Here is a 27,752-nt window from a genome sequence, read left to right as displayed (position 1 = left end):
AGGAAATACCTTCCAATTTTTGTATCATCTGTTTCTTTTAACAACGTCTTATAGTTTCTATTGTACAGGTCTTTCACCTAGTTTGTTTATTCATTCTTTTTGGTGAAATTATAAATGGGATTGTTTCCTTGATGCCTTTATGGTCAAGTTCATTGTTTGCATGTAGGAATGCAACTGATTTTTGTATATTGATATTGTAACCTGCCAATTTAGTGTAGTGATTTATTGTTTATGTTTGGCTTTTAGTGGCATTGTTAGCATTTTCTGTGTGTGTTATTTCATCAGCAAATGGTAATAGTTTTATTTATTTTCCAATTTGGATTCCTTTTATATTTTTGTCTTGTCTGATTGTTCTACTATTCTTAGAAGCATACAATCTCCTGAGACTAAGTCAGAAATAGAAAACCTGAATAAAGCAGTTACAAGCAGGAAGTTCACAAAATAATCAAAAGTCTCCCAAAAACCAAAAACCCAGGAGCATACTTTTTCACTAGTGAATTCTACCAAGCCTTCAGACAAACTGATTCATATGCTTTACAATCCCTTCCAAAAAATTGAGAACAGAAAATACTTCCAAACACATTTTATAAGGCCAACAGTTCTTTGATACTAAAAGCAGACATGGACATCACACAAGAAAGAAACTATAGACCAGTATCTCTGATGAGCATAGAGATGAACATACTAAATTACTCCATAAAATCTTAGTAAACCAATTCAACATTCATTAAAAGAATCATACATCATGACCACATGGAATTTATTCCAGGGATGCAGGGATAGTTCAGCATCCACAAATCATTGTGTTTCACCACATCATCAAAAGGAAAGATAAAAATCATGTTCATGTAAGTAGATGCAGTTAAAGCATTTGACAAGATTAAACATTCATTTATGATGTGAACTCTTAAAAGAACACAGGCAGAAGCAACCCTCCTCAGCATATTAAAAGCCATATCTGACAGACCCACTGCTAAAGTCTTACTCAGTGGTAAAAAGCTGAAAACTTTTCCTTTAAGATCAGGTAAAAAACAAAGATGTTTATTTTCACCATTGCTTATTCAACATTGTATTGGAAGTCCTGGCTAGACATTTTTCATATGCCATTTCATAACCATTCATATATTATCTTCGGTGAAATAGCCGAACATTTTGCCTTTTTAATTTTTTTTTTTTGCCTTGTTACTATTTGGTCTTAAGAATTTTGTTTTTCAATTAAAATGACGTGTTGCTACTGCTGCTCTTTTCCGTATTCCTGTCATGGGAGTAATGATCATGGTCACAACAGCAAAGAGATGGAGTACTGAAGTGGTTTAACTCATAAGAGTTTGGTGTTGAGACTACTTAAAGGCACCCAGGTAAAGCCACTTTCAACAATGCATTATTACCACTGATAGCCCTGAAAGCACTAGCGGATTGGTTTCTAGAATGAAGTGAGACTATATCTTTGAGGTATGTGTTTTGGGGGGGGCAGACTGGTTGCCAAATGAGCCCTGTGGTAAGAGTTAAAGAATTCTTATATGCTCTGAATGCAAACTTTTTGCTAGACATAAAATTTGCTGTTTTTTCTTCCCGGTCTATGGGGTTCTGATTATTTTTTTAGTGGAGTCTTTAAATTTTTAATTTTGAATCAATTATGTTTTTGATATTATATCCAAGAATTTTGCGTCTATATCAGTCACATGGTAAAATGGAAAATTTAAAGAAATATATTAGATTACCAATTTAAATATCTAGATATTTTTCATTTTCATTTTCTCTAGTCCCTTCTCCTTGTGGTGCTGCAGCTTCTTTTGCTTCCTGGAAATGATTATTAATAGAGTAATTCTTAGGAGGTATTTAAATGGAACAAAAGTACTACTGATATTCTGATTAATAAGGAACAAAAGCACTCCTGATATTCCCTATCACAATATTAAAAATGGGCAAGATATAAAATTCATAAATGAGGGTCTACCCTGGTGGCACATCGGTTGAGCGCTGGGCTGCGAGGCTGCCCACAGCCTCTGCAGCACCGGTTCGTTCCCCGGCCACTGGCAAGGGTTCCACCAAAAAAAAAAAAAAATCATAAATGATTTATGGAACAAATACTCAAAGTTAAGTAGACTTGTAAATTAAGATACACAAAATAGGAAGTTATACAACTAGTGAATGCTGTTGCAGGATTAGGACATGAATCCAGCAATGAGACTTAAGTGTAGTTTCATATATCCCACTGCTGTGAAAAAGACCAAAGTTTGAAAAGGGGGTAGGGAGGTAAGTGTTCAAATCAAGTAAACAAATACAGACAAGCAAAATCCAAATCAGCTGTTGCAGTAATTATATTTAAGTCCAAACAGTCACAGTTATTCTCTAAATGTAAACCTGTATCCAAATTAATAAACTTTTATATAAACAAAACCCAGAATTCCAGTATAGTACCTTTTATTAAAAGCCAAAGCAATACTCTCTTTGTAATAGAGATGTGTATTCAGGTTGTCAGAATCATGGTTGAGAAAATATTAGGGAAATAAAACATTAGTTAATGTACTAGGCATTAATTTATAAAAATGATAGAAAACTTAGTAAAGGAGGGAAATACTGAATTTGTTTAATACCATTAAAGACTTTCCCAGGTTTTAGAAAGTATCATGCAGGATGTGTCATAGTACCCACAGCCTCCTAGAATTCAGGAAATTTGATGTGAAAGCAAACATAAACTGGGTGTCAGTCTTGGAAGTGAACATTTATAAAGGACTAGTTATAACTGTTGTCCTGGAAAAGCTTGGCTCGGGAATATAAAGGAATGATATCCAAATGGTTATATTTAATTCTTTACTCTTGATTAATAATGTATGGAGTTATACACAGCAAAACTTTACAGCTTTTTTTTTTTTTGATATTGTGATGTGCTTAAATTGTTTCTGCTTATATTGACTATAGGTCAGGATTTAACCATATTTTCATCCCTGTAAATCTTATATTAAATGTAAACTTCAAGGAATAAAATCATGACCCACAAAGTCTATCAGAGGAGAGGTGGTCAGAGGAAAATAAGCAAATAATACATAAAAATATCACTTGGAAGTTAGGTCCAAATGTTTATGGTAAAATGGTAAACTAAGGAGATAGATTTGATTACTGATTTTAATTCCATGGTTGTTTGCTGTGCATTGTCGGTTTCATAGCTCTTCCTGTCAGGACGCAAGAGTTGACATAATCTCTGTGAGATGCCACAACCTCTCTATGAAGGAGGCAGAGTCATGAAAGGCGATTAGTGGGTGGAAAGATAAAAGCGGGGTAAATGTGCTCTCATAGATTTAGAGATTTATAGTGTTTTTAAGCTTAAGAATTTGGAAATCCCTTATTTCTACTTAAAATGTCTTTGGAATAATATGCTAAAGGTCCTTGGGGACAGCCAAACACTGAACATTAATATGGTTTAAAAGGTCTCTAAAGCATTTGCCTATAGTTAGCTCAGTTGTAGTATTTTAGTAAGTGTTCTAATAACTTGGCTGCACCTGCCTTTGGCTGTGGAGTCTCCACAAGCACAGTGTCCAATTTTTGGGTGCTTGGTCACATGGTCTTACGTGTTCTGAACCTATTAATAACTCACCATAGGCTTGTAAGAGAATACATCAGACTCTGTATTGGAACTTCATAATCAACTGTCTACTTAATCTTTTTCTCATTTCTTTCCATTATGTATTTCTCCTGAAGATCCATAATCAACCTTGTGTTCCATGCTTCTATTCCCTCCTATTCCCGTAATTCTGGAAGGAATTCCAATTAATTAGTCTTAGAGAATTAAAAGAAATAAATGAAAAAGAACAGAATGGAGGACCATCATAGTAATGTCAGGAGTTGTTGCACTAATAATAACAGAGTTTTTAAAAGTACTTTGTAGTTTGTAAACTGCATTTATGAAATCTTCTGGCTGCAGAAAATTTGTGCTTTTTAAGCAAAATAAGTCATCTGCCCATTCTTTTTCCAGTGCACAGAAAATCTATTCCAATAAAATCCCTTGTTCTGAGCCACAAAATAAGTCTCAGTAAACTTTAGGGGATTGCAGTAGCACAAATGTAGTTCTCTCACACCTGCAAAATTAAATTAGAAATCAATAAGAGAAAGTACAGGAAATTGTTAGGTATTTGGAAATGGAGTACTATACTTATAAAATTAGAAATTAAGGGAATTAGAAAATTCTGGGACCTGGATGTGAAATATACATATCAGAATTTATGAAATATAACTAAAATGGTACACAAAGGAAAATGTATATATTTAATATATACAAAAGGCAAGGAAAAACACTCAAGATATTTTTTTTGATATTATGTCCAACAACTTTGTGTCTAACTCAGTCATATGGTCAATTAAAGAAATATATGACCTGAGCTTATATTTGGAGAGATTAGAATGGATCATAAACCACTAGGTGAAAAATTTGAAAATTTTTACTACATTGGCAGAGGAAAATATTTTACATAGGATACAAAGTATAACCATAAAAACTCTAAAAGTGATAATTTGGACATCTTTGGTATTAAAATGTTTTCAGATGACAATGTCATGAAAATGTGTGGTAGAAAATATTTGCAAAAGCTATATCTGATGAAGTGCTTGTTTCTGGAACTTTCTTCCTTAAAGGAAGTCACACAATGCAATTAAAAATAGGCAAAATATCTGAGCATAAAGTTCGCTAAGGATACTTAGATGGAAATTAAATTCATACAGAACGATTAATGTTGTTCATAATCATTAAGCCACCAATGAAATACCACTTCACTCCTAACAAGATGATTGAAATTAAAATGACAGTATTAAAAAGTGGCTAGAACATGAAACTTCTAAAACTCCCTAGCTGCAAGAATGAGTGGAAAATGATAAACCACTTTGGAAATCATTTTGTCACAGGCCTATGTAGTTTAGTGCACTTAACCATTTCTGCTTTCAATTCTGGAAACTACTAGGTGCTTACTAACTAAGACATATAAACAAATGTCTACATGAAGATTTGCTGTGACTTTATTCATAGTAGCCCCAAACTAGAAAACAAACATATTGTGGTACATACCTGCAAAAGAATGATTCTTATCAAACATACAAATGAACAAACAAAAAACCCTGATGGTAATTCCACAAAGTTGATAAATAATAGAAGGTAAACACACAAAAACTGTATTTGTCTAATTACACTTGTATAAGAGTCTAGAAAAGACAGACAACCTCAACCCCTGCCAAAAATAAAGCAATAGACTGTTCTCATCATGTAGTCTTTCACCTGTGACAATCTAACTGCCCTCTGATTACTACCCTCATGCTCAAATGATAAACATAACAAGTGTGTTCACCATTCCCTACCCTTCTGAGTGTGGTAGTTCAAGTAGTCTGACAGAAGCTGTTACCTTTCTTAACCTACAGAGTGCATTTTGTTGGGTTCAGTCTCAGATGGTCTTAATTTTTTTAGCCTACATTTCATATTGTCACTTGCAGTTCTCTTTAAGAAATAATGATTATTACAGAATATTTGAAAAGTACAGAAGAAATACATAAGCCAAGAATCCTTGATCCAGTAAACATCCTTTCCCCAACCCCCAAACCCTTTCCAGAGGTAACTTCACATAGTTGTTTGAACTATTTTCATCAAGATCTTTCCTAAGTACTTATAGATAGATGTATAAGTATGACCTTAGTTTTGTTGAGGTTTTTCCTGCCCTAAGGATTTCAGGAAATTCCTTGAAGCCCCACATTCCTCAGTCCAGGAGCATCTCAGGCCCTGACTCCAGTTTTCTTTGGTGCATGGGGTGAGCAGGTAAAAAGGTGGACATCCTTCCTCACTTCCTTGCTGAGACACCTGCATGTGCTGCCGTTGTTTCCTCCATATCAACTTGCATAGAACGTTCAACTGACTTCACTGTGTTCCAAAAATTTATATTCATATCAATCATTTCAGGAACTCTAGGGAATTTGGGTCAAGACTTAGTGAACTGTGGAATGGAGGGTCTTTCAAGGACCACAAACCTTGCAATAACTGACAAGAAAGCTTGTCGCTCAAGCTTTCTTCTCTGCGATCTCAGATCTCTTCTTTCAGGATTGTTTGCAGATATTCTGAATTCTTCACCCTCTATTATACCTAATTGTTTAGCTCCCCCTTTGTCTTACAAAGACACTCTTTACTTCCATTCTGCCAAGGTACATAGAATAGCAAAGGTCCTCCCAATCATCCAGACTTCTGTTTTAGAATTCAATTGCTGCTCTTTCCCTGAAATCCTCCCCCCCCCCATCTTTTTATTGTTGTGGAATAGAAGATATAGAAGATATTTCATGTGGAATATTTTGAACCTATTTTTTTCTCAAAATTTAGGAAACTACCTGAAAATAGACTTCTTAACCCTCCTAAATCACTATTTCTGTTACATAATACATTTATTTGCAAAATCAATTAGATTTCTGTTACATAATACATATATTTGCAAAATCAATTAGTGGTTTAAACACTTTCATACATTACAACAGAACTTGTAAGAAATAGTAACTGAAATAGTAACTGTTGGGCCTCCCTGGTAGCACATAGGGTTAAGATGCAACATATGAAGCTATCTGTAGCCTCTGCAGCACAAGTAGGGGGGCAACCCACATGGCACAGCAGACCTCACCTGGCTTGCCTGTTGCTTCCCTTGGCAGTGTACTTCAGTAGTTCAGCCTTTCTGTTTCCCACTCTGTCTCTGGTGAATCATCTCACACACACTGCCTGCCCCCGCACCTCTTGCCTGTACCCCAGCTCTTGTATGCATAAATAAATAAATCTTAAAAAAAAAGAAATAGTAACTGTTACAATACCAGTAACTGTTGTAATTCCATATTATGGTGGGTAACTGCCCACCATCTGTTCCCAGCTATAAGGAACCTCTTATTTAATTTCTGGGGATCATAACTTCATCATATGTTGAATACAATGGCAAATTTTCCACCAGTTATTTTTGAGATTTCCTAAATGAATGTTTCTGAAAACATTATCCTTCCCCGCCCCCCAATTTGGTTGATGAAACTTGTTTTTAAAAGTTATGTTTATTGAGGTAATGTTGATTTACAACATTGCACATGTTTTACAGTTATAGATTCACACCTTTACAAATGTATGTTATATCACATCATGCCCTCTACCATGCTCAATTGGGCTCTGTCTCCCCTTTGCTCTCACCCTATAAACTCCCCTGTACCCCACTTTGGTAGTTTCTGTTAGGCTGTCACATTAAAAACTTTATCTTTTTTTTTATGACATTCTAAAAACTTTATCTTTTTCAAGAAAAATTCTATTCTCATTATTTTGGGGTTATATAGGGAGGGTCATAGGTAAGTAATAATTATGATATTTTTATGCTCTTGCTTATATAATACAAAAGAGAGTATGTGTTACATATCTCCCATAATTTTATTTTTTAATTGTTTATTGAGTTTTAGGAGATCTTTGCACGTTATGGGTGCTAATATTTATCAGCTGTGTATATTACAAGTATCTAAGTCTGTAACCTGGAGATAAATTTCAGTACCTTTTGTATAAGTCTACCTTTCTCAACAGTTGTGTTGATATGAAAGCATGATAATTCTCTAGATTGCTAATACAACTTCTTGGTAAAGAGCAGGTAACTCTGCTGTCTTTTATCTTTATTATTTTCTTCTTTAAAATGATGGAAACATTTTCTACTTCATATTGTTACAGTTGAACTTAGAGAAACAATGTAAGTAAATTATTCCAGAGCTTGGTTTTTTAGCCACAGCGCTAATGGCATTTTAGGTAGGATAATTGTTTATTGCAAGGACTATTTCATGCATTATAAGATGTTTAACAACATCCTTGGTCTCTTCCCCTAGCTGCCCAGTTGTGATAGCCAAAACTGTATCCAGACAATGCCAAATTCTGTACCCTTATCCTGGTGTATGGGCACAGTGGCACCCCATTGAGAACACTGCTCAGAAGAGCCTGGCATGTGGTGTCAATCTGCTCCATAAAGCTGAACTTGTGTGCAGGGATGCCAGAGATGCTCTTACATGGATAGCATTATGTTTGATATCCTTTACAGGTTTGCCTGGTCGTGACATCACTATTACTGCCCACCATCTGTTCCCAGCTATTATGAAACCATTATGAAATATTCGCATATTACTAGGCTTTTATGTTGATGCCATTTTACACTAACAAATTATATTAATTCTACAACAGTTATATAGATCTGTGCATTCCTGCATGAAATTATCTAAAAGACATATTGCTGATAATGTCTTTGAGTAGGGAGGTGACGCAGAGTTGGCTGTCTTAAAATATTGGTAGATTCTGCTAAACCACTTTCCAAAAATACTAGAACAATTTATTCTCACCAACTCTACTTAAGAGTACCCTTTTCCTCATATTCATATCCATTTTTATATTCAAACATATTTTATGACTTTTTAACTTTTCCATAATTTGCTTTTCTTTGGATTATATGCTACAAACTATTGCCCATTTCTCATTAAACCTTTAGTTATTAAAAGCTACACCTATATCTCCAATTGTAAGACTATTCAAATATACAGAAGAACAGACATATTAATGCAGCTAACACCCAGATTTCACAAATGTTAACATTTAATGAGTTTTGCTATTTTTTAATTTTGCACATGATGTTGAAGCCCTCATGGTATTCCATTTCAACCAATTTCTTTTCTCAGTCCCCAGATGTAACCACTACTCTCATAGTTGTATACATATTTTCCATCCATATTTTAATAAATTTATTAAATGTGATGTATCCATAAATGTATAGAATTGTGTGTTTTAAAATTTTGCATAAATGGACTCATACTATACAAATCTTTCTAGAACATGCCTTTTAAAAATTCATACTTCTTTTGAGCTTTATTAAAGCTGACACTGCAGTTCTAATCCACCCTTTATAATAACTTACTTGACTGCAGTGCGGTTTACTTACTCATTCCTTTATTGGTAGATAGTCATTTCCCCCATTTTTTACTTTTTGGAATAACTAGCAATATAATAACAATTATCTTTTTGTAAATTTCACATGCTCATGTGCAGGACTTTCTCAATTATAGTGAAAAGGCTTTTTCATATATAGTCAAATATATTTGTTACATATTTATATATACTCATATGTAAAGAATTTGACTTACAGAGATCCACATCTGCATTTTATTTTACTTTTTTTAAAGATTTATTTATTTATGCATACAAGAACTGGGGTATAGGCCAGAGGTGTGGGTGATAAGAGGATTCACCAGAGAGAGAGTGGGGAGCAGAATAGGCAGATTGACTGAAGTACACTGCTGAGGGGAGCAACAGGCGTGGCAGGAGATACCCACCTAAAGAATGCAAAAATACTAACTGGAAGGGATAAATGCACTACTATGTTCACTGCAGCACTATTCACAATAGCCAAGTTATGGAAACAACCTAAGTGCCTAAAGACAAATGAGTGGACTAGAAAGATTTAATACCCATTTACAAATTTAAAAAAAGTGTTTTTGTGTGTGATGGGGCAGGGAGGGAGAAAGGTGGGGAGAGAGTGAGACAGGCAGAGAACACATTTACCTCAGTATTTTTTTTTTTTCCTTTAGTATCATTCTACTTATTTCCCAGTCGGTTGACACACTGTTAAGCTTACTTCATGTGAAAATTGATGATATATGCTCCTCAGTATTTATTATAAATCTGAGTGAGTTTGAGCTAACTAAAACCAAATGATTTCTATTAGATAATTATAAAACTTAGTTATTTCTTTTAATTCCTAAAGAGTCTCAAGATTATTTTTGTTTCTTCAGACGTATAGTTGGACACCATCAAGATGCCCAAAATCCTTGAGTGAAGGCTTAAAAATCGAGATGGCAATTTTTCAATATATGTTAGTTTTTTTTTTAAATGGCAGTTCATTGCAATAAAATTAAAACCCTAACCTTTACAAACTTCTGTAGATTAATCCCTTTTTCATTCATTCTGTAGTAATTAAGTACAAATTTTTCTATTTTATATGATTTTTGAGGTTTGTTTTTAAATTTAATAAAAGTGTGGTTTATAATAATATCAGCATAGTTGTAGCTCACCATTTTTCACAGTGTCTTGATCCACTTGTAAATGATCAGGTTACTTTTCATGGATCATTATACACATATAAACATATATGCATTTGTTAAACATATACAGTAGATATATATGCTATTTAATGTAACTATATTTTAAAGTTTATGGATTAATCTGTGACTTTTTTCCTTAGCACTCACACTAAATTCCAAATAGCATAATATTTTCTAGATGAGCTTGTCTCAATTTGAAATAATTAAAATCAATTTGTTGAAATAATTATTTTCAGTCTGTGGGAGTAGGTTGTGTTTGTATGATTTTTGGGCCTCTGATTTGTCTAATTTTCTATAAGAGACCTTACTAATAGCCATAACTAAGGAAATAAACCAGGATTTCATATTGAATTGAAAGTTTTAATCATCTAAAAACAGAGTACATAGGACACAGTTTGAACACAGGAATAATTTACTTTATAGATATTTATACAAGTATAATGTGTTTTCACATATATCATTTCAATGAATGGACAGAAAACTTATTTCTGAGATAGGAAAGGGTTGCTTTAATTTCATTCAATGTTGCCTTTGTCCTAAGTTTTATGTAGACAGCCACTACCATTTTTAATCTACTCAGCTCTTCTAACTGAAAAGTAGATTAAATTTTGATACAAATGTTACTTTTTAAAAATGATTTATTTATTTATACAGCTATGTCAGGAAATTAATCCAACTACAGAATATACTTTACAATATTATGCAGCCTCAGTATTATGTGAAGATCTTCCTTTTAAAGTTACAGTTGATCTCCTTTTAAAGTTACAGTTGAGCCCTACTTAGCATTATTTATAGTTTTGATTTATTGCTTAAGTCAGAGAATAATAATTCTGATGGCTTTATCATTAAAGGTCAACATTTACTGAGCGCTCATTATGAATGGTAAAATGATTTGCACGTGAATATAAAAGAATCTGTGGGGCCTCCCCGGTGGCGCAGCGGTTGAGCGCTGGGTTGCGAAGCTGCCCGCGGCCTCTGCGGCGCCGGTTCGATCCCCGGCTGCTCCCCGGCCACCGGAGGAGGGTCCCACATGGCGTGCAGACTTCTCCTGCCGCCCGCTGCTCCCCTCAGCAGTGTACTTCGGTCCTTCTGCCTGCTCTGCTCCCCGCTCTGGCTCTGGTGAATTCTCTCACCCTCCCGCGCTTCTGACTGTACCCAGTGCATGTATAAACAAAACAAACAAACCAGCAAACAAATAAATAAAGCATGCCTCTATAAAAAAAAAAAAAAAAAAAAAATTTAAAAAAAAAAAAAAGAATCTGTGACTCTTCACTCCTTAAAGCTTATAATCAGGGGAAAAAAAGGAAGTGATGGGGCAGAAATGAGAGGAACCTGTGAATATTGAAAGAAAAGATTACTTAGAAATTCTATTTTCTCTGATTTGGAAGATGCTTGTCTGTAAATTCTTTGTGGTAGCCAAAGTGATTTTGTCTAGTAGTATGTGATAGTGCACTTAATGTAGTGATTATGAAGAAGCTGGTGTTCAAAATCTACTACTCCATGGCAGTTTCAGTTTTCAAGCACAAGGGCAAGACAGTTGACCTTTTCTTTCTCAACTCAGTAAATATCAAAATCAGGATTATTGGTGCTTAGTTTTCTGGTTGGATGAACTGTTTAGTTCTAATTTCCTGAGATTGCTTGCTTTGTGTTTTCTAGGAACTATATTTTGAGCTATGCAAATGATTTAGAAAAGTGTACCATCTGTCATTAGATCCTCGGTGCTGTTCTTGGGTATATAGTGTTTTGCTCTGCAGAATTAAAAATTTTTACAGATTAAACTCTTTATATTTCATTACATGTCAACAGATCTTAGTATTTCAACACTAAGAAAACATTAGAACTAATGAGTTTATATTTATTGCTTAAAGTCACACAGATCTCATTTAATCAGACATGGCATTTGGTCTTCCAGTGACCTACCTTGTGTCTTCCTTTATGCTTCACATTTCTTCTGGCAAGGCTGAATTGTATGAAGTTGTCAATATAAAACAACTGGCCAACAATTAAAAGCCATTTCATATACTACAACCTAAATGGAAAAAAAAAAAAACCTGCAATTAGGAAATTCTACATGTAGCTAAAATTGAGTATTGTATATTTTTTAAAGTTTGATGCTAAATTTGGGTAGGGGGAAACTTAATCATGAATGTTTGAAAATGACTTATCAGAGAAAGCAAGCAAGCAAGCTTACTTTTGGAGTACTCTGGCTCCTTTAAATGAGTAGCCTGGACTCAGGGTTCAGCATGTTTTGGTTTGACTCCCACTGCCATGTTATAGCCTTACTAACTGCATGGCCTTGACATTTGACATAATCTTTGGTTAGAACAGTATGTGGCATCATTGTAAGTGCTATAATGATGTTTGTTATAAGAGATGGAAATGAGATTTGGAGAGAAAAATGTTTTCAGTCAATGCATTGAATTTTCTTGACCCTTTGAAATACTCCCTGGAAGATATTTTGAAGTTAATTACATGAAAGCAGAAAATTAGGAAACAAAGAAGATGAGAGTATGAATTAGAAACCTGCTAGAGATTGTGCTAAGTACTTTTCAAGGAAAGGATGAATTGATAATATTGTGTGAGAAGCAAATGAAGTGTTCCAATTGTGCTCACCCAAATCATATAAAAATTTTAAAAAGTGAATTTCAAGCTTGTGGAAAATGAACATTGATTAAATAGAATTGAAATCTAATAAGCTAATTAAGGTAATGAAATAAAGAATCCCTCTCATCAAATAAATCCACATTTCCTGGTACAGATGTGTTACTTCATCCTAGGTTACTGAGAGAATTTGCACATTTAACACTGACCTCCTGTTACTTCTCTTTTATTTTTTTTTATTTTTTTAATTTTTTTTTATTATTTTTTTTTTTAATAGATTTATTTATTTATTTATTTATACAAGCACTGGGTACAGTCAGAAGCGCGGGAGGGTGAGAGAATTCACCAGAGCCAGAGCAGGGAGCAGAGCAGGCAGAAGGACCGAAGTACACTGCTGAGGGGAGCAGCGGGTGGCAGGAGAGGTCTGCGCGCCATGCGGGACCCTCCTCCGGTGGCCGGGGAGCAGCCGGGGATCGAACCAGCACTGCAGAGGCTGCGGGCAGCTTCTCAGTCCAGCGCTCAACCGCTGCGCCACCGGGGAGGCCCTGTTACTTCTCTTTTATAAAAACGTTTTGTGATAACTTCATTCTTTTGAATTAATCCACAAAGTTTGTCACTGAAGTTGTGTTCTCAATTATGATAACAACTTGCACTGACATTCTTGGACCTCCATTATGCACATATACAGGTATTTCTTTTCAGTGAAACTGCTCAGGCACATGATGTGCACATTTTCATTCAGGAGATAGTGCAAAATTGCTCTCCCTAGTGTTTTACCCATCATTCTGCCAGTAACACTGTTTCAGGGTAACTATTACTCCTTTATTCTCTTTACCGTGTTTTAACTTTTATTTCCCTCTAGGAAATAAAATGTTAGACAACATTTACTTGCTATTTCCAATTTAATTTCTTTAATTACTGGTCAGATTGATTTTTTTTTTCATATCATCAACCATTAGGTTTTTACTATTATGAATTTCCTATCATTTAATAAGGAAATTCTTCTACTTGGATTTCTATGTCAGAACTACTTATATTAAAATAAATTTTTTGTTAAACTATTTTTCTTGTTTATGAATGTCTTTTCGTTAAGCATTTCTACATTTAAATGAAGTCAAACTTTACAACACTGTCCAGTATCACTGATGAGTTTTGGTGCCTCTTAAGAAGTCCTTCCCTTCCACAAAATCATATCAAATCTCTTTACAATTCTTCTCTTTTAATATGTATGTAGTGCTGAGTTTCAATAAAAAGCAAATTGATACTCAGACTGTTATTTTTGTCAAAAATAATACAATATTCATTTTCTTGTGAATGCATACATGTGTGCATTAAAATAGAGGATCTAGTAGAAATACCATCAAACTGGTAATGGTGAATATTTTTAGAGATAGTCAAGAGGTCTGAGCATGGTAGTCAAAGAAATCTTTAAACTTAATAATAATTTTGCAAACTATTTTGATGGAATGTGCTTGTGTGTATTGATTGTATACTTAAAGGTCAATGTATGTGAAAAATATATGAAGGTGTATATGGACATATGCATATGAAAGAAAAGGTCTTTTTCTAACATTTTCTTAAGTGGTTACACTATAAGAAAAGAGAGTGCTTACAGCTTCTGTTATAACTTTGATATACTATTTTTACTACTAGTATGTTTTCCTGTGATTGTCGAGTTGTTTTAAAGTTCAAGTGAACTTTACAACTTTTATCACTTTTAAAGAAAGTTAACGCCACATGTATTTTTGAGTATTTCCGCACTGACTTTAGTAAGCTCAAATTGCAAGACTATGTAAGTTGTGTTTTTCCCTTAATCTGTCATAGTTTAGCTTCTTACTTCCTTAAAGGTAGATTTTGAGATGGTTTCCATTTTATCCTGTGTGCTAAAGACATTTTTCATTCAGCATTCATTTCCATACTTTAGTATAAAAGAACTTCAAATCTCAGAATGACATTTATAACCAGAGAACATCCAACTAAACGGAAAGGAATGAAGAAGGATAGGGAACCATTCTTGTCAGGAAGAGTTACAGTAACTGGGCAGCTCCAGAGAAACTGTAAGAGTATTTGTCATGTATTTGAAATGTGAAAAGGTGATTAGGATATAGAATTTGGGACTCATGGTTTCAAGTATCAGTGAAGACGAATTCTGGGTCTTTTATAAATGTCTTTTCAAGAATTACCATGTTCAGTAGAGACCTGAATGGCTGAGTAATAATCCCTCAATCAGTGATTGAAGTGCATAAACAGGATATTAAACTTTTATCAGGAATACTGATGAATGTTTCTTCTGTGGATGAATTTTGAACAAACAGCACTATTTTGGATATGCTCTTTTTTTATAGATGTCTTATTATGTGATGCATGGGAGTAATATTCCTGATGTGCTCTGTTATATTCAGAATGGTGGGTTTTCAGGTTTATACCATCTTATTTCAGCCCTTTCATGTGTGATATCTCAGTGATTATCACTACATGATGTTAAGTTTTTGAGCCACTGTATTCATAGGACATGTATAAAAGACAGACAGTAAAGAAAGTTGGGGAGAAAAAAGATTAAGTGTGTTCTTTCATTTCTCCAGTCTGTCATTTTTGCTTGTGATTTCTTGTAGTGAAGAAGCAGACTATTGTGGGAGATCATTGTTGGTATGATACTTCTTGCTCCCTTTAAGGGGGAGAAACACCAATATAGGGCCTCCCCTGGTGGTGCAGCGATTGCGGGCTGGGCTGTGAAGCTGCCCGCAGTCTCTGCAGCGCCAGTTCAATCCCCGGCCACCAGCGAGGGTCCCACATGGCGCGCAGACCTCTCCTGCCACGCCCGCTTCTCCCCTCAGCAGTGTATTTCTTATCAGTCTGCCTCTTCTGTTCCCCACTCTGGTGAATTCTCTCACCCTCCCGCGCTTTTGACTGTACCCAGTGCGTGTATAAATAAATAAATAAATCTTAAAAAAAAAAAACCAATATAATTTCTTGGATATTAACAAGTTTGTCTTCCTGATTTGGGTGCATATGAGAAAGAAGACTTAAAGTCTGCTATAAATAAATTACATAGTTGTTATAAAAGACGCTTAAGATTGTTTTAAAATGTCTGTTTTGTATACTGCTCTTTTTCCTGCATCCAACATATTAGCAGACACATAGTATGTATTCATTAGGTCTTGTTGAATACATTTATCATTGTATTTATTTGACCTTTATTTGAATCCAGAAAATGAGTTGCAACACATTTTCCATGTGTCTGAGTACCAATGCTATGGCCCTTCACTAGTTTGCTCCACTAATCTTGTTTCCATGGTAAAATGAATTCGCATCTACTCTCTAGGGGTATGTAGGAGGTTGGCAACATCTCTGTTAATTGTGAGGTCACCAGTGAGACCTGGCAGTGATGAGTACTTCCCCCAAATGCAGCTGTGCAGCTTTCTCAGTGGTCTCATTCAGTTCTGCTTAAAGCACATCACTGAGCTGGAATTGCATGAGATAAGTGCAAGAGCTCATCACCATGGTGAATGGCCCTGAAAAATCATTGAGTGACTAACCCTTTAACAAGTAGGTGTACAAGTGACTATGTACCAGCTCATTAAATGTTTGGGTGGGTGGTAAATTGGAAGCCACCTTTTTTTTTTTTTTTTTTTTTTAACGAAATAGTGTAGGTCAAGCAAAGTTAGTTAATAAGTTTAACTTCTCACGACTCTGCAAAATGAAAAATGTAAACTTGCCTTACTTGCAAGAGAAGAGTCACATTGTAGTAACTTTCCAGAATCATGACTGATACAGACAGGGGACTGTTGTTGAAATTTTTAAAAAATATTTTATATAATTCTTACATCATTTTTCATTTTTGCACAATATATGCATTTGCATTTTGGTTTAACAGTGTAGGATTAAGAAGTCTAAAGCTGAGCAGTATAGGTTAAGCAGGGCAATAATTTATCAGAGTGAACTGAATGAGGAGCTTATATGTTAGGTCTTATATGTTAGGGTTAGGTCTTCTTATATGTTTTCACATCCTTTCTTTATGGATAACATCATTCATTCCCATGGACTATAAAAAGATCATTATATTGGGAACTCCCAGATGTATGTCTAGAGCTCAGAACCCTCCACTGATTTCCAAACTGTCTACTTAATTTCTCCACTTAGATATCAGGCAGATATATAGAGCCTAATGAGCTCCCTTCAGATGTTTTGATTCTCTACTCTTAAAAACCTGTTTCATCCTGGTGTCTGACATTTTTCAATCACAGACACTTTTCTTTCTTCTTCAGTTCTTAAGTCAAGAACTTTGGAATCATCTTAATTCTTTGTGACATTGTTACCATGTGTCCCAACATATAAGCCATTAACAAATTTGAATGGTTGCTCTCTGGCTTTTATGTCGACCCAGATATATATTCAAATAAATTGTTTCCACATCCTTGTTTTATCTAGTATATTAGCCACAGAGCCATCATCTGTTACTTCCATGATTTAGCCATCAAGATCTGGCACTTGGAACAAGGCAGTATAACTGAATTCAAATTATTCCCCCTAATTCTACTCTTAGTATCTTTTACTCCATTTTCCAAAAAAGAACAAAAATGAGTTTTTCAAAATGTATCAGATATCCACAGTCAAAATGTTTCCAGTTATACTTTAAATAAAATCTAAATACATGGCCTTAGACATCTACATGAGTCATGCCCTGCCAACTCCTCTGTTGTCATTTTGTCATTGTTATTATAGTCTATACCTCCATGTTAGGTATTTAAGTCCGAGATAATCTCTAGGTCTTCCTCACTGGTAGACTTTACACTAATGCCACCATTATTTATTACTTTAATTAGTTGCCTCTCACATGAGTCTTGTCTCCCATTTCAACATATAATTACTTTTGAGTAATGTTGGTTTTACAACACTGTATATGATACATTACACTTATTCAGCTGTACATTACCATACCATACCCAAAATAAAACCCCCCCCCCATTTCTTCTGCCCCCCCCCCCCATTTCTTTCCTGCTCCCTTTTTTCTCCTCTGATTAGAGTCAGATGTCAAGGGTTTGTTTTGATTTGGTTTTGTCTGTTCTTTTGCGTGTTTCCATATATATATATGGAATATATATATATATATTCATGTCCTCCAAGTCATCCAGTATTTGTCTCTTTCCAACTTATTTCACTTAGCATAAGTTATTTTTTGAAAATAGCAAGATTTCGGGCCTTCCTGGTGGCACAGGCAGTTGGGCACAGTGCTGTGAAGCTGTCCGTAGCCTCTGTAGTGTGGGTTCGATCCCGGCCAGCTGTGGGGATACCCACATGGCATGGCAGACCTCTCCTGTCTCGCCCGCTGCTCTCCTCAGCAGTGTATTTCAGTCAGTCTGCCTGCTCTGTTCCCTACTCTGGGGAGTCCTCTCGCCCTCCTGCACATCTGGCCTGTACCCTGCTTCTTTATGCATGAATACATAAATCTTTAAAAAAAAAGAAAATAGCAAGATTTCATTTTTTTTAATACTTAAGTGGTATTCTATTGTGTGTATATAGAACATATTCTTTATCCATTTGCCTGTACTTGGACATTTATCCAAGTAAATGTAAATAGTGGCTATTGTAAATAGTGCTGCAGTGAACACAGGACTGTGTAAGTGCTTTCAAATTAATATTTTTGCATTACTCAGGCAGATACTCAGGAGTGGAATTCTTAGATCATGTGATAGATCTATCTTTAATTTCTAGAGATACCACCATACTGTTTTCTGTAGTGGCTGGACTAGTTTCCATTCCCACCAAGAGTGTGTGAGGGTTCCTTTTCCACCACATTCTCATCAATACTTGTTTTTGTCAGCCCCTCTTTTAAAGTATAATCTAAGTCATATATGTACATCATTTTTTAAAAAGTAATGTTTTCTGCAGTAAGTGGATAAACTAAAAATATCCTGCCACCTTCTCTCCCCCTGTGATTTCTGCTTACCAGGAACAATCGCATTTGTGTGTGTGTGTATATGTGTGTGTGTGTGTGTGTGTTTTCCTTGCTCTATCTTGCTGAATAATTATTTTGTATTTCATCATTTCTTAATATATTTGATTGGGGCATTATGAATCATAAACATACATTGTTATTCTTGGTAATTTAATAGTTGCATACTTTTGTGAGCCTCAAGTTGCTTTATTGAGTTCCTTTCATGTATTATCTAAGCACCCAGCCTTGTTATATGGCATTACTCCAACTGAGAAACCATCCTTCCCCCACTTATGTTCTTTCTTGTAATTGACGACTCCTTTAGGCCTTGCCTCACATGCTGTCTCATTTCAAAGGTCTTATTGGGACACCTTCCCTAGCATCTCCATCCACGCTCCTATTCTTTATACCCTTAATGAGACTTTTCATAATTTATAATTTGTAACATATATTTGTACAAATACCTGTTTTTTTCCCTATCTTTCATCATAATACATGAGGTCCATGAAGATATAGGTTAAATCTTTTCTCATCTTTGACTCTTACTGTCTTTCATACCATCAATATAAGGGTTATTCAGTAGGTAGCCTTGTTATAAACATGAAATAATAACCGAGGAGATGCAAAAAAATAGAATAGTTTTAACTCAAGTGGTTGATAAACTTAAAAATAGATTTAAGACTGAATATGCTTATTTCTGAAGTTGTTTCTTATATATTGAATGGATCCATAGATATCCCAGCAGAACCATTAAAAAGATATTATAGGAAATTGAATAAATATTATAGGAAATTGAATAAATACAAAAAAGTCTATAAAATCAATAGCTTTTCTTGGTAGGAACAAAAAATAGAATACAAAATGATAAAACTATCATAATAAAAAATAAGTTATTTTGAATAATAAGTTTTTCACTGTTACTGCTTTCTACTTCTTCAACATAGAACAGCTATGTTTATTATCACACTTGTAATGTTATTTATCTTTAGTGAAGTTAAAAAGGAACATTTTAAAATTATGTTTAAATTCATATCTCTATCAAATGTAGGGACAACTTAGAAGAGATCAGTGGTTTTCACAATAAAGCATTTGTCTGTCTTCCCTGGGTGGCACTTTCAATTCCTTCCTAGACCCTTAGGTGTCAGTTGGAATACTTTTAGGTGGTATTTTAACCTTTTTTTAAATTTTGAAAGAGAACCCAGACATAAATGATGGTATAAACTATCACTGTAAATCTCAACAACTGGTTAGGAGAAAGGTGTTTGTAACTTTGACCAAGTGATTGAATAGCTTATGGGCCCTGCTTCTTGAGTATAAGCTGGTGATGGTCTTGTCAGCCTTGTTCACTGCTGTAGTTCAAACTCTGACTGTGCATGTTGATACTTACAATCATTTTATTACATAATGGGTCAAATGAATAGTTGATAAAATTTTGATGTACTTGGAAGACAGACTATTATTCACAAGTACAAATCAGGGTTATCTTTACTATTAAGAAACAAAATAGCTGTTAAGCTATTCGTAAATGGGCAAATAGAGTGTAAAATTTAACATATATGCATGTGTAGAGGCACACACAGGTACACACTGTGTGTGTTAATAGGCTAGAAATATATGCATAGCTATATAATTATATATGATAGGATTTGAAAGGATGACTTTTAATAATTTGAATATTCCTGTTTAAAAATTCAGGTTTCTATCAGAAAACTTTTAAAGAAAGCAAAGAAAGAAAGAAAAGCTAAAGTCTTTAAATAGTTTCTTGAATTTGCCATGAGAGGGTTATTGGCATCCACCTTTGAAAGAAACCTGGAGATGAAACCCTTGACCCACTCAAAAAGCCAGTGTACATTTGGCAGCTAGGATGTGTGACCACATAAAACAGTCAGCGCAAGATAAAGTTCAGAGCCTTCAATGCAGTAGTTTTGTCTTCTGCTTTGTGAGGAATGGAGCCTGGCCTTGCTATTGCTATTGAGTTTTGGACATCAACCATTTGTGAGCTTCAAGCCCTTAGTGCAAAATTTTTTAAAGATGAGAGTTATTTGGAATAAGGGTCATATGGCAGGTCCAGATTTTTGCAGCATGTACTTGAAGCCAGGCAGTCTTTGGTTTAAACCCTGTCTTCATCACATTGATCTGTGACCTTCGGACACAATCTTTGCACAAGACATCACTTGATTAAACTATAAAATTGGTGAAATTAACATGCTTACTATTTCACAAAATAATGCATATACAGTTACTGGTATATATAGTGTTTTCGTGTATTTTTAAAAATAAATATTTTAAATAAGAGTAAAGGACTATATACTTTTTGAAGCCTGGGTTACTGTAAAACAGTCATAAAGAGATACAGTCTTTGGGAGGAGGTGCTAGTTTGGAGAGAATGATAACATAACTGAAGGGAGATGATAATATGTGAGACATAAGACTAAACCTTGGTTTTCTTGAAGATTCCAGTAATGGCTGAATGATTTCTAAGTTTCCTTTTATCATCATTGTTTCATGATTCTTTATGAAGCCCTTTAGCAGGGAAAGAAAATGTAATGCTGTAAATACTGTGGTCTAATGAAAACTTAAATATTGGGGTAGACAAAGAAGGCAGCATTGGGAATTCCAGAGGGAAAATGTATTGTAGTTTTCCCCTAGATGGAGTCATGTAGAGTGAGCAGACAGTTCTAAAAGCAGTCAGTTGGCACATTTCTTTTATATCAAAAACAAAGAATATATTTAAAGGCAGCATTCCCAGAGCCTCTGACGTCCCAGGCTTTGACCAGTGCTGTATCCAAATCCTGCCTTCAATTCACTCATGGTCGCCAGAGAGATATGAAAACAGCAAGCAAGGCTGACTTACTAGTGCAGTAATGGAGAAGGTTCATTGCTGGTTGGACAGGAGAGACCATGATTACTTTGGACAAGGGACAGGGACAGCTCAATTTTGAAGGGATGATACCTCTCCACACTGATAGGGACTTTCTGGAAAGGGAAAGCAGCCTGTTCAGTGTCCCAAGATGTGATCATCCATTAGAAGTCATTCTGAAATGTGTCAAATGTAAAATTTATTTATACAACTGAAATTTGTTATGGTTACAGATGAAGTTTAAGTAGTAAAACAAAGCTGGAGAGATAGGCAAGTGTGTATCATAAACTTTAATCTTACATACTCTTACTCAGGATTTGGAATTTATCCCTTTATTTCCACATAAAGGGAAAGCATTGAAAGGATTGAGTCAACAAGAGTAGTATTAGACAATGGGATAGATGGAGTGTCAGAAGTATATTGTCATACAGATTTATGTGTACATAGAGATTACACAAAGGCATGAAAAACCACTCCCAATTACAGTGCTATTGAAGATGACATTTATTTGAAGAAAGCATGAAACAAACTTACAGTATTATAATTTATGTCATATTCTATCTATGGTACATTTTAAATTAAACAGTGCTTTATTTAATGAGATACACAATAGCACTGCCACAAAATAAAATACTTAAAAAAAAAAAGCCAAACTTATATAGAAGTTCAGATCATGTAGAGCATTACAGATATTGATTTGAATGTTTTACAAGCAGATGTCAATACCAGACCCTTTCAGCAACATAAGTCACTGCTGTTCAGAAATAAAAACACTTGTGCTCCTTCCAAGGAGCACTGTTTCTTAAGTGCATCTTGTAGTTGGTCGTTCAGACCCATCTTCCTCAGACTTTAGGACACCGACTTATTTTTTCCTTTAAAGAACTTTGTCATCTGATGTTCTCATTGTGTGGGCTCATTTTTAGGTGACATTTCCCCATTTTTCTGCTTAAGTAATGCATCTACCGTCTTGGCTGTTTCCTAGATTTCGTATCCTCTTTACCCTTGCTCATCAATGTCTTCCCTCATCTGGAGCAACCTTGTTCCCCATTTGTATCCAGATCCTGCTTTCCTTTAAGACTTTTATGTTCTAAAGGTATAATGATCTACTGCCTTTTTCATGCCCCTTACCATTTACACCAATTAGTTCTTGTGAAATGCTATATATTTTTTAAAACAGCATATTGTAAAAGTCACTCAATAAGCAGTTTGAGCCTCAGATAAATACATTCTGGCAGTCCACCAAACATTTTCCTAGAAAACCGAAGAAAGGAAAATTTTCAGAAAGGAACATAGAATGAGGAGAAACCAAGAGATAATTATAGTAGTGCTTCAGTTGTGTAAATGAATAGGAAGTGATGGAATGGAGGTGAATGAGTTAGCCTAGTAGGAGTGTGAATGAGTAGAAGGTGCCATGTTTCTTTCTGACTTTTCAATTTTTAGTTATGTTTACATTAGATCTTTAGAATCTAACAGATTGTGAACAAATGAAACACATACCTGATGAGTTAAAGCTACTGTATATAAATATCTGTGCCCATTGACCAAAGCTTAGTTCATGTTGTGTTAAGGACTTGGTGGTTGTGTCAACACATCTACCTGGGGACCCATATTAATGGTTGCTTGAAAAAACACAACAGCATCTAAGTAGAGGAAAATTTTAAAACATCAGAACTAATAAGAAAAGAAATGGCTGCTTTAGTGGTAAATTTGCAGAATGTGGAAATTGTTGCTAAATTGTCAAATCAAAGAATAATGTTCATTGACACTGTATAGATGTTGTCCTGTGTGTAACTCTTCATGTTGGTGGAAATAAGTCAAATTATAAACTGCACTCCATGAAACATCTCAATAGTTAAACTTATTTTGAAAAATCTAAAGAGGGTAATCTAGAAGAAAATGCTTATATAGTTTGCATTACTCTAGATAATGTGTAGTATCATACAAATTCACATAATCTTTTCTTCATGTCTACAACTGATAGGACAATGTCTAAGTGATTGTGAGTTTTACCTAATTGTAGATTGTCTAACACAGGGGCGCGATCCAGAAAGGTTTATATGGATTTGTGTTTCTCCATTGCATGTAAAATCACAGTGCAAATAAAACAATCTATTTTGTTAGTGGGAAAAGTGATCCTTTTATGGGAATACAATAAACCTGAAGATTCTGCTTTAATAAATGTCAATATCTTAAAAGATTCCAACCGTGCTTCCGCACTTCTTGTGCTGGAGGATGGTCTTCTGGTCTCAGATAGAAAAGCCTTCCCTGAAGAAGGAACACTGAACACATGGTGCTAAATGTGCCCCAGAGTGACGAGCGTCTGCACAATGTGGTCAGACAGCAAATATGTGTTCAATGAATGAGTCACAATTTAGAATTTTGCCAACATTTTTTCCCAAACGGTCTTCTCATTTTAAAAATTATTGATAAAATCCTAACATCAGATAATTTGATGTTATAAAAGGGTTTCCAAATCCTCGCCTAAAAATAATTTATTTCATACTTTAGTATGTTAATATGGGAATATAGCAATGAATAACATTTGATTCTCTGGACACTCTGAGCTCTTTCAATCCATACTCAAATATTGAGATATTTGTGTTATGTTTATTGTTACTAAAAAAATAAAAATTATTGGGAACATTTAGAGCAGTTACCCATTTTCAGATCCTCTGATAAGAGCTTTGCATATTCTTTTGAAAAATGAATCTTCCAATTGACCATATGATGCTGTTGTAAAGATAAAGGTGCTGTAACCTTCTCATAGTTCATGGCTAATATTCGGTTAGGAACCCAAGTAATCTTAATCTAGATTCTGTTCTTGGAATGATTAAATTTTATATGAGAACATGCAATTAAATTGTGTATGGATTATTGTTATAAATCTAACCATACTTATAACCTGTTGAAAAAAAATGTATCACAGTAAATATATTTGATTTAGGGAAACTGAGCATGTTTACCTGAGGTGTATAAGTATCTAATACTCAGACAATAATTGTTAGTAATTATAATAACTATTACTATTTTAATCATCAGCCAACTATTAGTTCTATTAGTAGCCTGAAATATTGATGAACCTCAGAATCACAATAATATATAAGATAAATGTAACATTTTCTCTTAGTTCCCCAATCTGAATCAGTGATATCATTTATCCTCAATCTATGTGTAGATGAGCTACCTTTTTAATGATCATTATTTAAATTTTAAAATATTTGATACTCTTTTTTTTCCCCCCCACATCAAATTACAGTAGGCTCCAGAGAACACTTTTTGGATTACATGTTAGTACTTTAAAATTCAAGTTAGATTCACATTTGAAAGAATTAAAAAGTATATGAAAAATGAAAGAACTAAAAAATAAAAGTATATGAAAATAAAGGAACTCATATTAAAATCACACAAAAATGACCCAAAATATACAGACTTATATATTTTTTATCTTTTAATTTATTATTATTATTTTTAACATCATTTTTCATTTTTAAACAATATTTGCTTCCCCCCACCCCTTCAGGTATAGTCCCCACCAGGTTTCTTTCACCATGCACCATCACCTCAGTCCCCTGTGCTCCTCCCTCCCTCCCTCCGATCCTTCTCCTTCCTCCTCCTGTGCAGTATGTCTCTGATTTGTAATTGTCTGGTTTTGCTTTGTTGTGTTTTGTACTGTTACTATTTTTTACTCTAATGTCTTATTTGGTTCCCCTATATTCCTCCTATAAGTGAAACCATCCGATATTTTTCTTTTTCCTTCTGACTTATTTCACTGAGCATAATTCCTTCTAGTTCCATCCACATTGCTGCAAATGGCATGAGTTTATCTTTTTTTAATTGCTGGATAATATTCCATTGTGTGTATATGCCACATCTTCTTGATCCAGTCAGCTATTTTTGGGCATTTGGATTGTTTCCAAGTTTTTCCTATTGTAAATAGTGCTGCAATAAACATAGGTACAGGTGTTCTTTTGAATCAATGTTTTTGTGTCCTTTGGGTAGATCCCTAGGAGTACAATTGCTGGGTCTTATGGTAGCTTTATTTTTAGTAGACTGAGGAACCTCCAAACAGCTTTCCATAGCGGTTGGACTAGTTTGCACTCCCACCAGCAATGTAGGAGAGTTCCTTTTTCACCACATCCTTGCCAACATTTGTTGTTGCTTGTTTTTTTGATATGTGCCATTCTTACTGGTGTAAGGTGGTATCTCAATGTGGTTTTGATTTGCATTTCCCTGATGATAAGGGATGTTGAACATTTTTTCAAATGCCTGTTGGCCATTTGCATTTCCTCTTTGGAGAAAGGTCTTTTAAGTTCTTCTGCCTATTTCTTGACTGGATTGTTTATTTTGTTTTTTGTTGAGTCTTTTGAGTTCTTTGTATGTCTTTGTGATCAGTCCCTTATCAGTTGACTGGAGTGCAAAGATTTTTTTTCCCAATGAGTGGGGTATCTCTCTGTTTTGGTTAATGTCTCTTTTGCTGTGCAGAAGCTTTTCAGTTTGATGTAATCCCAGGTGTTTATCTTTTCCTTGACTTTCTTTGCTTTGGGTGATGAGTCTTTAAAGATGTTATTGGGATGTATGTCTTGTAGTGTTTTACCTATATTTTCTTATATATATTTTATGGTTTCAGGCCTTTTGTCCAGTTCTTTTATCCATTTTGAGTTGATTTTTATGTATGGTGAAAGGTAGTGGTCTAGTTTCATTTTTTTGCATGTGGTGGGCCAGTTTTCCCAGCACCATTTATTGAACAAACTGTCCATGTTCCATTGTATATTCTTTGTTCTTTTCTCAAAGATCACTTGTCCATATAAATGTGGTTTTGTTTCTGGGGTCTCTGTTCGGTTCCATTGGTCTGTATGTCTGTTTTTGTTCCAGTACCAAACTGTCTTAATTTTTATGACTATTTAGTATAGCTTGAAGTTTGGAGGGGTGATCATGTTATATTTTAAGAGAACTATTAATTAATGTACATCTTTTTCTGCATTACCCCATCCCAAGCTGATATATGCATGTGTTTTGTGTGCCTATGTTTGTGTGTGTGTGTGTGTGTGTGTGTGTGTGTGAGAAAGAGCGAGAGAGAGAGAGAAGGGAGAGGGAGAGAGAAAGCGAGAAGAGAAGCAGTGGTAGAATTGATATTTAGCACTTGAGAATTTTATTAGGTACAAGCACAGTAGAATTCAGTTGATGGGGGCTTTTAGATTTATTCTTAGTTCTTATGTAGTGAAAGTTTTATACAAAATAAGATAAGGTAGCCTATGCACAATCACTTGGTCTTTTTACAGAAGTTATACTTTAATAATTAAAAATATATTTCTAAGCAAACATAATTTTTAACTATGAGTTTGTTTTTTCTTAATCACTTTGGAAGAAGTGATTAATCACTATAAAAAAGTGATTATGTAATTACTATGCTAGTTATATGTAGATCAAATGAAAATTAACTATATGCAGTTTTCATATGTTTAAAATAGAATGGAGAACTTTGATATTAGCAGATTGAGTATGAATTATGCAGCTTCTAATGGGTTCTCTCTTCAAAAATATTAAAGAGGTTGGGCTTCCCCTGGTGGCGCAGCGGTTGAGCGCTGGGCTGTGAGGCTGCCCGCAGCCTCTGCAGTGCCGGTTCATTCCCCAGCAGCCAGTGAGGGTCCCACACACACATAAAAAAAATATATATATATATATATATTAAAGAAGTAACAGAATAGTCAAATATATATATATTAATTACAGTTAACTAAAATAATAAAAAGTGAACAAATCAAGTCACATGTTTTTCTATGTGAAATATTTTCCTAGTTATAATGCAAATCTAAATTTTTTGAAAGGAAGGAAAGAACTTGACAGCTTCAATATGTTAAAAGGCTTAGCTTGAATATGTTAAAAGGATACCTATTTGTTACAAGTTCTTTTTGTTGATTATAATCTTATCTGACATTTTTATCCCTCTGTCCACAATTGGTTAACTCTTAAAACATGGCATTGTGTGAAATGAAACTTGTTTATATAAGTGGTGCATCACTCTTTCTGTAATTCATTCTTCAAACATTTTTAAAAGGTTTTGTAGACATTTTAGAAAGTATTTTATACCATAATTTCAGTATTAGACCTCCTACATTTGCTGTGATACGATACTTGAACCTTTTTTTTTTTTTTTTGCAAATAATGGTTGTCAAAAAGTTGAACTGTGTGCTATATGCAATTAAAAATTGTCTTGCTCTTCTGTACATGTTGAACATGTAAGTGACC

The 27,752-nt window shown here is 34.5% G+C and overlaps 1 protein-coding gene across 5 annotated transcripts in view; it reads left to right on the top strand.

The window, feature by feature from the left end:
- The window catches only part of ADAMTS19 (ADAM metallopeptidase with thrombospondin type 1 motif 19), a 294,164-nt gene that overhangs the window by 89,038 nt on the left and 177,374 nt on the right, over nt 1-27,752 (top strand). The window contains exon 1 of one of the 5 annotated variants that reach the window (XM_054694451.1): nt 16,084-16,257. The exons of the other annotated variants lie outside the window; for them this stretch is intronic. The gene's annotated coding sequence lies outside the window, so the exon portion shown is untranslated. Of the gene's footprint in view, nt 1-16,083; nt 16,258-27,752 lie in introns of those variants that run through there. 5 annotated transcript variants of the gene reach the window in all.

The sequence above is a fragment of the Talpa occidentalis genome, unplaced genomic scaffold, assembly GCF_014898055.3.
Source record: "Talpa occidentalis isolate TD23 unplaced genomic scaffold, MPIMG_talOcc4v2.1 talOcc4.13, whole genome shotgun sequence".
Lineage (NCBI taxonomy): Eukaryota > Metazoa > Chordata > Mammalia > Eulipotyphla > Talpidae > Talpa > Talpa occidentalis.
The sequence above is the reverse complement of the archived record's forward strand: the minus strand, read 5'-3'. Positions and strand labels throughout refer to the sequence as shown.